Source organism: Lissotriton helveticus, chromosome 5_1, assembly GCF_964261635.1.
Source record: "Lissotriton helveticus chromosome 5_1, aLisHel1.1, whole genome shotgun sequence".
Taxonomy (NCBI): domain Eukaryota; kingdom Metazoa; phylum Chordata; class Amphibia; order Caudata; family Salamandridae; genus Lissotriton; species Lissotriton helveticus.
This window is the reverse complement of record NC_136065.1, coordinates 45,649,735-45,664,480: the sequence shown is the minus strand read 5'-3', so window position 1 is coordinate 45,664,480 and position 14,746 is coordinate 45,649,735.

Genomic DNA, 14,746 nt, shown 5'->3' with positions numbered 1-14,746 from the left:
GACAAGTAGTGAGTCATACCCTCATCTTTTCGTTACCAAATTAGTCGAGAATTCAAGTCCACAAATTAAAAACCGAGTTTTGAAAGTCGAAAGCACCTGGCAAGCAAATACTCCGTCCCAGATGCTCCAGATGCTCCAGTATCACCAGAATAGAATCAGAGAAGAGCAAGAATACGAAAGAAAACGTATGAAAGACACGAAAATGAAAGTGCTAGTTGCACAATCTATTCCTCAAGACAGTCAGAAGAGGGGTCCGAATCAAGCCAGTCATCCTGCGGCTCCCGTTAAAGGGAACTGCAATTATTGTAAACAGCCAGGTCATTTTATAAACGAGTGTGCAGTTCTGAAACACAACATAGCTACTGGTAAGACTAAAGAAAGACCACGTCCGCCAAGACAAGAACAAGTTTCACAGACTCCTCAGTCACAGAATGCACCACAGACAGTTACAGTACCGCAGCCTATTGCTGCAACACAGCACGTTACATCACAGATGTACCAGTATGCACAGTCCGAGTATCCAGAGTACCAGTCATATTCATGAAACAGCCTAGAGAGGGAGGTAGGCTTGCCTCTCATCGAGATACCTGTAGACCAAGAAGGTCCCTATGTTCATAGTCAGGTATTAGGGAAAGACAGAAAGTTTTTGATCGATACAGGGGCAAGTAGGACCACAATTAGTCACGCCGAAGTTCCAGGGGCTCCGCTCTCAGGCTCAAGAAATGTTTCCCTTGGTTTTTCAGGAAAACCCATAGTTAATGAGATATCAAAGCCAGTTACTCTAGAAGTAGGTCCATTGTCCCGTACTACTGATCTGTTACTTACTAAGTCATGTCCAGAAAATCTATTAGGCATTAAGACATTGAAAGAATTAGGTGCAGTTATTTGCTGTTCCCCAGAGGGAATACGTCTGTTCCTACGTGACTTTAAGGGTCACTATGTATTACGAGATTTTGATTCAAGATTGTCTAATGTTCCGCAGCATTTATGGGCGCAAGGTCCAACTGATGTAGGTTACATGCAAATCACACCCTATCGTGTGACTCTCAAACCAGGTGTAGTGTTACCACGAATCAGGCAGTACAGATTGCCACCTGAGGCTGTAGCAGCCTTATCCAAAATTATTGACGAGCTCATGGCTCAAGGAGTAGTTGTAGAAACTGACTCCAATGTGTGTAATTCTCCGATCATTCCAGTCATGAAACGTACTGATCCAAATGCACCCCCAGTATATCGATTAGTGATTGATTTACGAGAGCTTAATAAATGTATTATTCCTCAGTACCCAGTTGTCCCAGACATTTCTTCCCTGTTAACAGCCATTGATTCCGAAGCCATGTTTTTCACTGTTATTGACCTCAAGAATGCATTTTTTAGTGTTCCAATTCATCCAGACAGCCAGTTTCTTTTCGGATTTTGTTTAAATGGAAGGAGCTATATGTTTACACGCGCTCCTCAAGGTTTCACAGAAAGCCCTAGTATTTACAGTCAAGCACTCAAGAGACAACTAGACAACATTCACATGCCAACTGACACTGCCCTGCTCCAGTATGTCGATGATCTACTGATCACAGCCCGTTCTGAACGTGACTGCGAGCGTGCATCACTTACAGTTCTGTATTTTCTAGCCGAGATGGGACACAAGGTGTCACCTTCGAAGCTTCAATTCTGTGTCCAGCAAGTGGTATACTTAGGACACTTGCTGTCCAAGAGGGGTAGGCAGTTGACACCCGACCGTATCCAGTTAATAGCGAGTCTTCCCCAGCCCAGAACCCAGAAGGAGGTACGTGCCTTTATCGGCCTTACTTCTTATTGTAGACAATGGATTCCCCAGTATGCATTCCTAGCCAAGCCACTGATACAGTTAACGACACAGGAGGCAGCCGTATCGACTGTCCTCCCTTGGACATCTGACCATACACTTAGTTTCAACGAGTTAAAGAAAGCCCTATGTCAAGCTCCAGTTCTAGCTACACCGAACTACAGTAAGCCTTTTACACTTTTCGTTACAGAACGCAAAGGTACAGCATTATCTGTTCTCACACAAGATCAAGCAGGTCAATACAAGCCCTGTGCTTATTTTTCGAGCACATTAGATCCAGTCGCCCAGGCGTTGCCTGCGTGCCTCAAGTCAGTTGCAGCCACAGCACTAGCTATCAGACAAAGTGATTCCATAGTTTTAGGACATTCCCTGACAGTACAGGTCCCACATTCAGTAGAAGTTCTTTTAAACCGAACACAAACTCAGCACTTGACAATTGCACGTTTAACAGGTTATGAATTGACACTGTTCCAGCCACACATAGAAATTAGACGCTGCAACGTCCTGAATCCTGCTACACTGTTACCATCAGTTAGTTCAAATCCAGACACACATGATTGTGTGGAAGTAGTTAACATTACGACAAAGCCAAGACAAGACCTGACAGATATTCCGTTACCAGATCCTGACCTGACACTTTATGTGGATGGTTCATGTATGAGAACTAGTACAGGAGAACTAGTCGCCGCGTATGCAGTGACTACTGACACTGAAGTTATTGAAACACACCGTATTGATACTCTGTCCGCTCAAGCAGCAGAGCTAGTCGCTCTGACACAAGCCTGTATACATGCCAAGAACCTGAAGGTTAATGTTTACACAGATTCACGTTACGCATTCGGAGTTGTACACGACTTCGGAGTGCTCTGGCAGGAGAGAGGTTTTATGACTTCTCATGGAACCAAGATTCAGCATGGTCTCCTTATTCAAGCCCTGTTAGATGCCATACATTTACCGACATCTATTGCTATCATGAAGTGCAAGGCACATACGAAAGTCACTGACATTATTTCCCAAGGTAATGATTTAGCAGACCGCACAGCCAAGCTTACAGCACAGACTCCAGACATTCCAGTTAATCAGACACATATTCCAGATCTGACTACATGCATGACAGTTAAGGACCCTACTCAAGATGTCATAGATATCCAGTCACATGCTACTCCCGATGAAATCAAGAAATGGTCTGTACAAGGAGGGGTCCAGACAGATCAAGGATGGTTAACGAAGGGTAGAGCCACATGGTTTCTCCCCGATTCTATGGTTCAAGTCATTATCAATACCGCACATAGTCCAGCACATTTAGGAGAAAAAGCTATGTTAGACAGTATCCAGAACATTTGGTTCAACAAGCATTTACGAGCTGCAGCCAAGCAGAAAGTCCGTACCTGTATGATATGTTGTCAGTTTAATCCAGGTAAAAGTGTCCCGGTGGAACAAGGTGGTTTCCAGCCCCCTGACCACCCTTTTGAGGTCCTCCAGATGGATTATATTCAAATGGAGCGATGTCGAGGTTTCAAGTATGTCCTTGTAGTTGTATGCGCCTTGTCCAGATGGACAGAAGCATATCCAGTCCCAGATTACACAGCCGCGACCACTGCCAAGCAGTTGGTTCGTGAATTCTTCCCTAGATATGGACTCCCTAGAGTCGTATATTCTGATAACGGCCAGCCATTCTCATCTGAACTCATGAAACATGTTTCCCTTTTGTTAGGGTACCAGTGGAAGTTCCATTGTGTACGCCATCCAGAAGCAGCTGGACTAGTCGAAAGGCATAATCAGACTCTGAAAATCCGCATTGCAAAAGTCTGTAAAGACAAGGGTGTGGACTGGTTAGTAGCTTTGCCAGTCGCTCTGTTTTACATGCGTATGGTTGCACATTCCAGATCAGGTCTGTCCCCGTATGAGGTCGTTTTCGGCCGCCCCCCTAATATGTGGGGTACTCCTAGACCCCGAAGTATTACCGATGTTTCATGTAATATGCTGACAGATTACCTAGCTTCCTTGATGTCTGCCCTCAACTCATGTCGTTCACAGGTTGCCGCCGCATTTCCAGACAATACCGAGGTGGCACCGCACGAGATCGTTCCAGGCTCCCTTGTGATGATCAGAAATTTCGACAGATCAAGTCCGCTGGAACCACGTTGGAAGGAGCCACGTCAGGTCCTCTTGACCACCCGAACTGCCGTCAAGTTGGAAGGCAGGAAGGGGTGGGTCCACCTTTCTCATGTAAAACTTTTCAAAGGATCGAAACCAGTCTTCAAAAACATTTCCAAGAACATTTCCCAGGATTCGAAGGATTGCCAGAACATTGTTTTAAAGGACTGTCCCGCACAAGACATTATTACAACCCCTCCCTTGTTAGAGAAAACTCTGCAACAGGAGTATAAGTTAAAGCTCAGGTCTAATAAGTCAGCCAGTTTGATTGTATAAGTCCTCCCCTAGGTGAAACGGTTAGACTGTTTCTGACATGTATAAAATAGACCCCCATAGTGAGAGAGTCAGTCAAAGCTCAATCAAATGTATCGTTTTTCTGAGTTTCGTATTATTCATCAGCATAATGGCTTCCTGCACCAGCTATGCTTTCTATCTGTGTTTTCCAGTTCCTCATGTAAATATGTCTGCTCATGCTACAGTAGAGCACACGTTTAGTGATCTGCCTCCTCACGAATATTCATACCGCCTCGCTATGCGTAATAACACATTTATCCGTATGTTACATTATTCACACCAGACCAGCAATGCCACTAATTGTTGGGTGTGTGGTCGACTCCCCCCTTTCCAGACACCGAAGGGAGTTCTGCCACTCTTTCCTTATCCATTCTCACACAATGGTTCGTGTGGAGCATGGTCCACGTTAACGTCATCCTCAACAGATATGTCTTTTCTTAACAGTACATGTTTCCCAGACAAGCAAGGTCTCCCCCACAGAACAGGTTTAGATTTAGAAAATGAAGTATATAATTTAGGAAATTATTCGTCGAATTTCATGGTTCTGAATGTTCAGTCTGATACTACTCCAGACTCACCCGCTATTTCAGTACTACCAGTCAAAGGCGAATTATGTGTCCGTAGTTATGGTTCTGTACATATAGGTCATAGTGAATGTACTACTGTTATCCAGTATAGTGACGGTAGGAAATCTATTTTCAAAGCTTCACGTCATTCTTATTTTATTTGTGGTCAAACTGCATATGTCCGTCTGCCCCTCGATTGGGAGGGAACCTGTTACATTGCCTTCCTACTGCCACCTGTTTTTCTAGCCCCACCTGACTATCATAGGAATTCTTTCTTAGTACACACTAGACACAAGAGAAATCTCCCGATTGTCGATTATACTGAAACCGCCGCAGAGCAATTCATTGATATAGATAAAGGTGTTTTCCCTTATTTAGGTACAGTTGTAAATAGTAAGCTCATTCGTAGGTTAACAAGAACCCTTGAAGCAGTAGTAGATGAGACTGCCTCCGCTCTAGGTAACTTAACTGAAGAGCAATCCTTTATGAGAATTGTCGTTTTACAGAATCGTCTCGTCCTTGACGTCATACTGGCCGATAGGGGCGGGGCCTGTAGAGTTCTCGGATCCAGTTGTTGTATTTTCATTCCAAATAACGCGCCGTCTGTTTATTCAGCTATAACCAGACTCCATAAAATTGCCCATCTGTTACACCAAGATCCAGGCACCTGGACATGGTCCGGTTGGTTCTGGAATATAATTTCCGCATGGGGTTGGAAAGTCCTGTCCTTTTTAGGTATTGCAGTAGCGATCATATTTAGCTGCTGCCTCTGTATACAATGTGGCCCTGCGATTTGCAGCATGTGTGCTACCTCTTGTATTCCCAGTCCCAAGCCCTGTTCTAAATCCCGTTCCAAGACAATTCGAGACGAGCAAATGGTACTGTATGAAATGATAGACGGTATCATGAATATTGATGTTTCCTGATGGAAACGTAGTGACAAGGAGGGAATGTGGAAAAGTAAATTTTGCCATGTTCTGTGTCCCTACGCCTCATCCATCATATGTTATGTGTGCATGATCAATATGCATATGTTATTCCCCATTTCTGATTAAAGACGCAATTACAGTTGTGTCCACCTCTAGTATGTTAGTTTCCAGTCCTCGTGAATACTACGAATATCAGGCCTATGTAAGTAATGTTGCCACGTTTCTCAGTGTGCACGTTATTCAATTATAAAGTCTCCGTTTCCAGGCCTCAAAAGGGCCCGGACCACAGATTCAGCTCCTGTCTCCTGAAAGCCTCGCTAAGGAGCGATACAGCCCCCACCTGTATCCTCGACCCTTCACTCACTTCCTGCCTTGCAGTGCCCGGTGCACCCCGGCTCTGCCTCTGAGTCTGCCAAAGGTATGTTATAGTTCCTGCTATCAGTTCAGTCCTCCTCCTCTGCATTCCTAAGCTACTGAACTGCATCAATAGTTTCCGTCATTGTCTAGCTTCCTCGTCTCCACGTTAGAGAAATACTGTATTTAATGGTCATTTAATATTCTTCACGCACTACACATAGAATAATGCATGGTCCAGTCTTAGAATCAGGTTAGCCTCTCCCCTCATGACTTCTAGTTTATATCAACATGTTCCCTAAACATTAGATACCAGATAGGGTTTAGGTACATGTCGCTCCGACCCTCCAGACTCTAGTCTCTGCTCCTAGCACAGAGTTCGTAGCCCCCAGCTTCTCCTAGTAATACGTCATTGTCAGTTTTCGCGCACCATTAGGTTAGAGGTCCCGGCTCCTTAGGTAGCCCCCTCCAATGTTTCCGCCCATTCATGACATATTCTGTTACGTTTTTCATCACATGTCTAAGTAAACTCCCAGTTACACCTCTTTTTACTGTTATCTCTCGCGACTGCTACGCGTCACGCCTTCTACTCCACCTACTGTTACGCCTACTGCAATGTAATGCTATGTGTTTGCGCTATGTATATAAGTCAATGTTTTGTTATTAAATGTTAGCGCGCTCATCCCAGACCCAGCCCCGGCAGCTGCCGGGCCTTATTGTCCTATTCCCATGCAGGTTGTCCTGATCCTGTCCTTATGCTGTAATAAACCTGCAGAAACTCCTACTACCTCGAATCTTGACTCTTATTTATTGAGCTATCTGTTATGCTATAAGTCTAGTCAAAAATAGGGTATTATTTATTTATTTACCACAGCGCCATCGGAACGTCACTTTTTGTGACGTTCCGTGGCGCAGAGGCCTGCGTGATATTTATCAGGCAGCACTAAGCCACTTTTCTGGGCTCAATGCTGCCTGATAAATATCAGTCCCTTTAATGCAGTGTTCTGCGTTAAAGGGGCGTGCAATGGGTGTTGCTGGGGGCGTTCCCAGCCACATCCATGGCCTTTTGACACTGCCGCAGATTTACGAGAAATCGTAAATCTGAGGCAGTGCCAAAAGCGTATGCCTCCCCAGGGGAGGCGCAAGGGAGGCGCAATGGGGAGAAATATCTTTATTTCTCCTTGTTTTTCCTTTTTCTATGTGTGCGGCATTCTACGCACACGTAGAAAGAGGAAAAGCCTCATGTGATTACTTTTGTACACAAAGGTTTCCCTTCCTGTACAAAAAGAATCATCCCTGCAGCGCAGGCCCCTTACGCCATTGTGCAAAGGTGCCTGCGTTGGCGCACTGCAGCCCATTGTGCGCAGGGGAAAAGGACAGGAATGCGCCGTATCTCATAGCTACGGCGCAGTCCTGCCCTTTTCCTTTGCTGTAGAAAAGCGCAGCGGGAAGACCCGCGGCGCTCTCTGCGGCAAAACCTCATCAATGAGGCGCTCAGTGATTACAAAGAACTCATCCTTTTTAGCCAGCAAGCGATGGAATGTGTGCTCTCCCAGCAGAAGGGCCATGGTTCAGCATATCGTAGTCTTGAAGAAGGGGGGGGGTTTCAACCTCAGGTTCTTGAACAAGTTATGGAAAAACGAGAAGTTGAACCTGGTGGCCTTCCGTTCCAACATATTTTTTCCGCACTTGACTTCACAGATTGGCTCTTTCTCTGAATTTGCCGGTGACAGGTCTCCATTTCTAATTGGCAGTGCTGTCAGTCAGACAACCTTCTGCCCCGAGGGTGTTTATGAAGATAAAGGCACATGAAAGCTGTGCCCCTGCACCCATACTTAAACTACTGGCTTTTGAAAATGGACCCTCTCCACGACAATTGCAGCACAGCCTTTAGAGTACTGTCACTCTTGTGGCAAAAGCTTGACAACAAGGAACAATTCAGCCTGCTGATTCCATTGCAGCATATCCACTTTGTCGGGACGCCTTACTGACCGCCTGGGGCGGACAGCCCCCCCCCCACCCCCCTCCCCCCGGCACCCCCCTAAGCTACGCGAGTGCCAAGCAGAGAGGTAAACACGGCCTGGAGTCCGGTGGAAAATGTAAGCCCTGCGGCTCACTTAGCAAGTGAAACTATTCAGGAACTGATTTCCCAGAAATGCTGTAACCGAGGGGATTTGAGGTCACTTCTCCAGGGCGGCTGCAGCTGTCTCTGGTACTTTCACTTTCGTTTCTTGTAAAGCGGGGGCTCCCGCAGGGAGGGGGGCACAGTTACAGGTCAAATCTGACGGGTAATTGTGCATTCTTTTATCACTACGGCCCTCGTGTGAAGTTTGTGCCCTTCCATTTCTGGTGCTGCGCAGAACTTTTAAGATATCCTTAGAGTGTTTTGTTCCGCAAATTGGTGTCATTTCTGATATTTACGTTTCCCTCATCTTCATTGCTTGATTTTGCACACAAGAAAGTGTCCCTCATAGTCACTGTATGCCGTCATAATTACACTGACGTACAGTCTGATCACCACGCACAGTCTTGATCATCACGCACAGTCTTGATCATAACGCACAGTCTGATCATCACGTACAGTCTGATCATCAGGCACAGTCTTGATCATCACGCACAGTCTTGATCATCACGCACAGTCTGATCATCACGCACAGTATGATCATCACGCACAGTCTGATCATCACGCACAGTATGATCATCACGCACAGTCTGATCATCACGTACAGTCTTGATCATCACACACAGTCTGATCATCACGCACAGTCTGATCATCACACCACAGTCTGATCATCACATACAGTCTGATCATCACGCACAGTCTGATCATCATGCACAGTCTTGATCATCATGCACAGTCTGACCATCACGCACAGTCTTGATCATCATGCACAGTCTGACCATCACGCACAGTCTGATCATCATGCACAGTCTTGATCATCATGCACAGTCTGACCATCACGCACAATCTGATCATCACGCACAGTCTGATCATCACATCATAGTCTGATCATCACATACAGTCTGATCATCACGCACAGTCTGATCATCACACCACAGTCTGATCATCACATACAGTCTGATCTTTACGCACAGTCTGATTATCACGCACAGTCTGACCATCACGCACAGTCTGATCATCACGCACAGTCTGATCATCACACCACAGTCTGATCATCACATACAGTCTGATCATCACGTACAGTCTGATCATCATGCACAGTCTGATCATCATGCACAGTCTGACCATCACGCACAATCTGATCATCACGCACAGTCTGACCATCACGCACAGTCTGATCATCACGCACAGTCTGATCATCACGTACAGTCTGATCATCACGCACAGTCTTGATCATCACGCACAGTCTTGATCATAACGCACAGTCTGATCATCACGTACAGTCTGATCATCAGGCACAGTCTTGATCATCACGCACAGTCTTGATCATCACGCACAGTCTGATCATCACGCACAGTATGATCATCACGCACAATCTGATCATCACGTACAGTCTTGATCATCACACACAGTCTGATCATCACGCACAGTCTGATCATCACACCACAGTCTGATCATCACATACAGTCTGATCATCACGCACAGTCTGATCATCATGCACAGTCTTGATCATCATGCACAGTCTGACCATCACGCACAGTCTTGATCATCATGCACAGTCTGACCATCACGCACAGTCTGATCATCATGCACAGTCTTGATCATCATGCACAGTCTGACCATCACGCACAATCTGATCATCACGCACAGTCTGATCATCACACCATAGTCTGATCATCACATACAGTCTGATCATCACGCACAGTCTGATCATCACACCACAGTCTGATCATCACATACAGTCTGATCTTTACGCACAGTCTGATCATCACGCACAGTCTGACCATCACGCACAGTCTGATCATCACGCACAGTCTGATCATCACACCACAGTCTGATCATCACATACAGTCTGATCATCACGTACAGTCTGATCATCATGCACAGTCTGATCATCATGCACAGTCTGACCATCACGCACAATCTGATCATCACGCACAGTCTGACCATCGCGCACAGTCTGATCATCACGCACAGTCTGATCATCACGCACAGTCTGATCATCACACCACAGTCTGATCATCACATACAGTCTGATCATCACGTACAGTCTGATCATCACGCACAGTCTGACCATCACGCACAGTCTGATCATCACGCACAGTCTGATCATCACACCACAGTCTGATCATCACATACAGTCTGATCATCACGTACAGTCTGATCATCATGCACAGTCTGATCATCACGCACAGTCTTGATCATCACGCACAGGCTTGATCATCACGCACAGTCTGATCATCACGCACAGTCTGATCATCACGTACAGTCTGATCATCATGCACAGTCTGACCATCACCCACAGTCTGATCATCACGCACAGTCTGATCATCACACCACAGTCTGATCATCACATACAGTCTGATCATCACGCACAGTCTGATCATCACGCACAGTCTGACCATCACGCACAGTCTGATCATCACACCACAGTCTGATCATCACATACAGTCTGATCATCACGCACAGTCTGATCATCATGCACAGTCTTGATCATCATGCACAGTCTGACCATCACGCACAATCTGATCATCACGCACAGTCTGATCATCACACCACAGTCTGATCATCACATACAGTCTGATCATCACGCACAGTCTGATCATCATGCACAGTCTGACCATCACGCACAGTATGATCATCACGCACAGTCTGATCATCACACCAGTCTGATCATCACATACAGTCTGATCATCACGTACAGTCTGATCATCATGCACAGTCTGATCATCACGCACAGTATGATCATCACGCACAGTCTTGATCATCACGCACAGTCTTGATCATCACGCACAGTCTGATCATCACGCACAGTCTGATCATCACGTACAGTCTGATCATCATGCACAGTCTGACCATCACGCACAGTCTGATCATCACGCACAGTCTGATCATCACACCACAGTCTGATCATCACATACAGTCTTCATTGCATGATTTTTGCTCGCGAGAAAGTGTCACTCAGAGTCGTTGGAATGTCACTCATAATTTCACTGAAATTTAAAAAATGTCTGTTAGAAGGGGCAATCTCAGAGGGCCAGGTTGTGCTCACCCGGACACCCCAAGACCCACCTCTCCCACAGAACTTGCCGAGTCTTGATTGTGAGGTCCTCACCGGGGAGGACTTCGGGTCTAGGATCGTACACACTGAGCTCACACCACACTACGAACAGGCACCACACCGGTGGGTTTTAGTAACAAGATCTTTATATAAGCAAATAACAAAGGAAGCACTCTTATATACACAGTGGTCAAGGGACCACAAAGTCTTAGAGGATTCGGGAAGGGGGAAGCCGGGACAGTCTTTTAGTCTCTGGGTCAGTACGAGGCGTACCCTACGCACAGCTCTCAATCCTCGAGCCGGGGGGCACGGGATGATGGTCGTTCTGACTGCCTCACCTCCGTCGAGTTGGCTCGGTCGTGATGGTGGTCTCGATGGTCCAGCTGGACCAGAGTACTCCTCGAGCCGCAACGGGGTCAGCTGGGCTCGGATGGCCTTAGAGGTCGAGCCGCGACAGCGTCAGCAGGGCTCCGATGGTGCAGGTTCAGCTCGAGCCGCGACAGCGTTAGCAGGGCTCCGATGGTCTTAGAGGTCGAGCCGCGACAGCGTCAGCAGGGCTCCGAGGGTTACAAGTTCAGCTCGAGCCGCGACAGCGTCAGCAGGGCTCCGATGGTTCAGTTCAGCTTGAGCCGCGACAGCGTCAGCAGGGCTACGATGGTGCAGGTTCAGCTCGAGCCGCGACAGCGTCAGCAGGGCTCCGATGGTCTTAGAGGTCGAGCCGCGACAGCGTCAGCAGGGCTCCGATGGTTACAAGTTCAGCTTGAGCCGCGACAGCGTCAGCAGGGCTCAGAGGTTCAGGATGAGTCTTCTTAGGGTTAGCCGCGATCCGATCAGCAGGCTTCGGGTCCAAGATACAACTGCCCGCTAGTTGTCGGGCAGGGCCAGTTATAGTCCTTCTGCTCTTTGACCTCTGGACCCTCGCAGGCGGAGGTCTCAGGCCCTGGGGGCTGGTCGTTGGCGAGGTCCGGCGGTCGGCTCTTTGATCCTTTGATAAATGGGTCCGGGAATTCCCAGACGCCCAGCAGGTCTGGAGCCCGCCCTCGGGGAGGCCAAAGGTGCGATCGAAAATGGCCCACAGGGGAGGGCCGAAGGTGTGACAGACACCAGTCTCTCAGGGGAGGCCGGAGGTGCCATTGAAACTGCCTGGCTTATCACACTCGGGGAGCGCTTTACCCCCCATCCGGGACTGGCGCGCCTTTGGAGTCTGGGTTTCACTGGGGCCGGGGTCACGCTAGGCCCAGGGAGACAGGGATGTCGGGAAGGGAAGATGGCGTCCGGGCCTTGTGGGGCATGCAAGGTTAGGCGCTCGGAGCCGGGAGTGGCGCGAGGAAGGCAGGCCTGGTCGAGATTCCAGGGGGATCTAGGCGTCGCTGGGGTAGGGCGACCAGGCTCGGGGTGCAGGCTACACTAACGGGGAGGCTGCGCAGGGGACTCAGGGTACAGGCCTATGCTCACAGGGTGTGGAGGGACAGAGGCGAACTACGTCACGAGGCCGGGTCCAACACGCGTCCCCCCCAGCTGAAGGCGGGGAGAACTACCCATCCTCTTGGGGGTTCTCTTCGCTGAGGCGGAAGAATCGGGACAGGCCGTCTGCGTTGGCGTGGTCAGAGCCAGGCCGGTGCTCAACAGTGAAGTCCATCCCCTGGAGGGAGATGGACCAGCGCAGCAATTTGGGATTCTCCCCTCTCATCTGCATTAGCCACCGGAGGGGTCGGTGGTCGGTCTGGACCCGGAAGTGAGTACCGAACAGGTAGGGCCTCAGCTTCTTCAGGGCCCAAACCACCGCGAAGGCCTCCCGCTCGATGGTGCTCCACCTTTGTTCGCGCGGGAGTAGCCTTCTGCTAATGAATGCCACTGGTTGGTCTAGGCCGTTCTCGTTCACCTGGGACAGGACCGCTCCGATGCCATGCTCGGACGCGTCCGTCTGGACGACAAAATCTCGGGAGTAGTCGGGGGCCTGTAGGATGGGGGTGGTGCACATGGCGTCTTTCAACGTTTCGAACGCCTCTTGGCAGGCGGGGGTCCAGCTGACGTTCTTCGGCTGGTTTTTGGAGGTTAACTCCGTGAGGGGGGCTACGATGCTGCCGTAACTCTTAATGAACCGGCGGTAGTACCCCGTGAGCCCTAGGAACGCCCGCACTTCCGTCTGGGTCGTGGGGGCCTCCCAGGCCACGATGGCATCGATCTTGGGCTGGAGGGGGGCTACGAGGCCGCTTCCGACCTGGTGCCCGAGGTAGATTACGGACCCTTGTCCGATCTGGCACTTGCTTGCCTTAATGGTGAGACCAGCCTTTCTCAGGGCGGTCAGCACCTCCCAGAGGTGCTGGAGGTGCTCAGACCAGTGGAAACTGTATACTGCGATATCGTCCAGATATGCAGCGCTGAACTCCTCCAACCCCGCCAGGACCTGGTTCACCAGCCTCTGGAAGGTGGCGGGGGCATTCTTCATCCCGAAGGGCATCACCCGGAAATGGTAGGGACCATCCGGGGTGGAAAAAGCGGACCTTTCCTTAGCTCCCTCGGTGAGGGCGATCTGCCAGTATCCACTGGTCAGGTCGAATGTGCTAAGGAAGCGAGCAGCCCCGAGGCGATCGATAAGCTCGTCGGCTCGGGGGATGGGGTGCGCATCGGTTCTGGTGACTGCGTTGAGCCCGCGGTAGTCGACGCAGAACCTCAGCTCGGGAACAGCACCGGGGGCGGCTGCCTTCGGAACCAGGACCACGGGGCTAGCCCATGGGCTGTCAGAGGCTTCGACCACCCCGATAGCTAGCATCTTTGATACCTCGGCCTTGATGCAGGCCCGGACTCGGTCAGGGACGCGGTAGGCTCTGTGCCGTACTGGTGGACTATCCCCGGTGTCCACGTCGTGGACGCACCAGTTGGTGACGCCGGGGTGAGGGAGAAGAGGTCCGAGAACTGTCCCAAATACTGGCGACAGTCCTCGCGCTGCTCGGGAGAGAGGGAGGAGGAGAGACTCACCCCCTCTATGGAGCCATCTTTTTCTTTTGTGGACAGGAGATCGGGGAGAGGCTCCGTTTCTTCTTCTTCCCCATCGTCCGTGGCGAGGAGTAAACTCAACTCGGACCGGGCGAAGTGGGGCTTGAGGCGGTTTACGTGAAGGACCCGAAAGGGGTTCCGGGGGGACTCAACATCGATGAGATAGGTCACCTGACTCTTGCGTTCAACCACCTTGAAGGGCCCTGTCCACTTGTCTTGCAGGGCACAGGGCTCTACGGGGGCCATCACCCAGACCCGCTGTCCGGGCTGAAACTCGACCAGAGTGGCATTCTGGTCATACCACCGTTTCATCTCTTCCTGGCTGGCCTCGAGGTTGACCTCGGCCAGTTCTCGGAACTTCCTCATCTGGTTCTGGAGGGCCAGAATGTATCGAAACACATCGGGAGGGGGCACTGGGGCCGCCGTCTCCCACCCTTCCTTGAC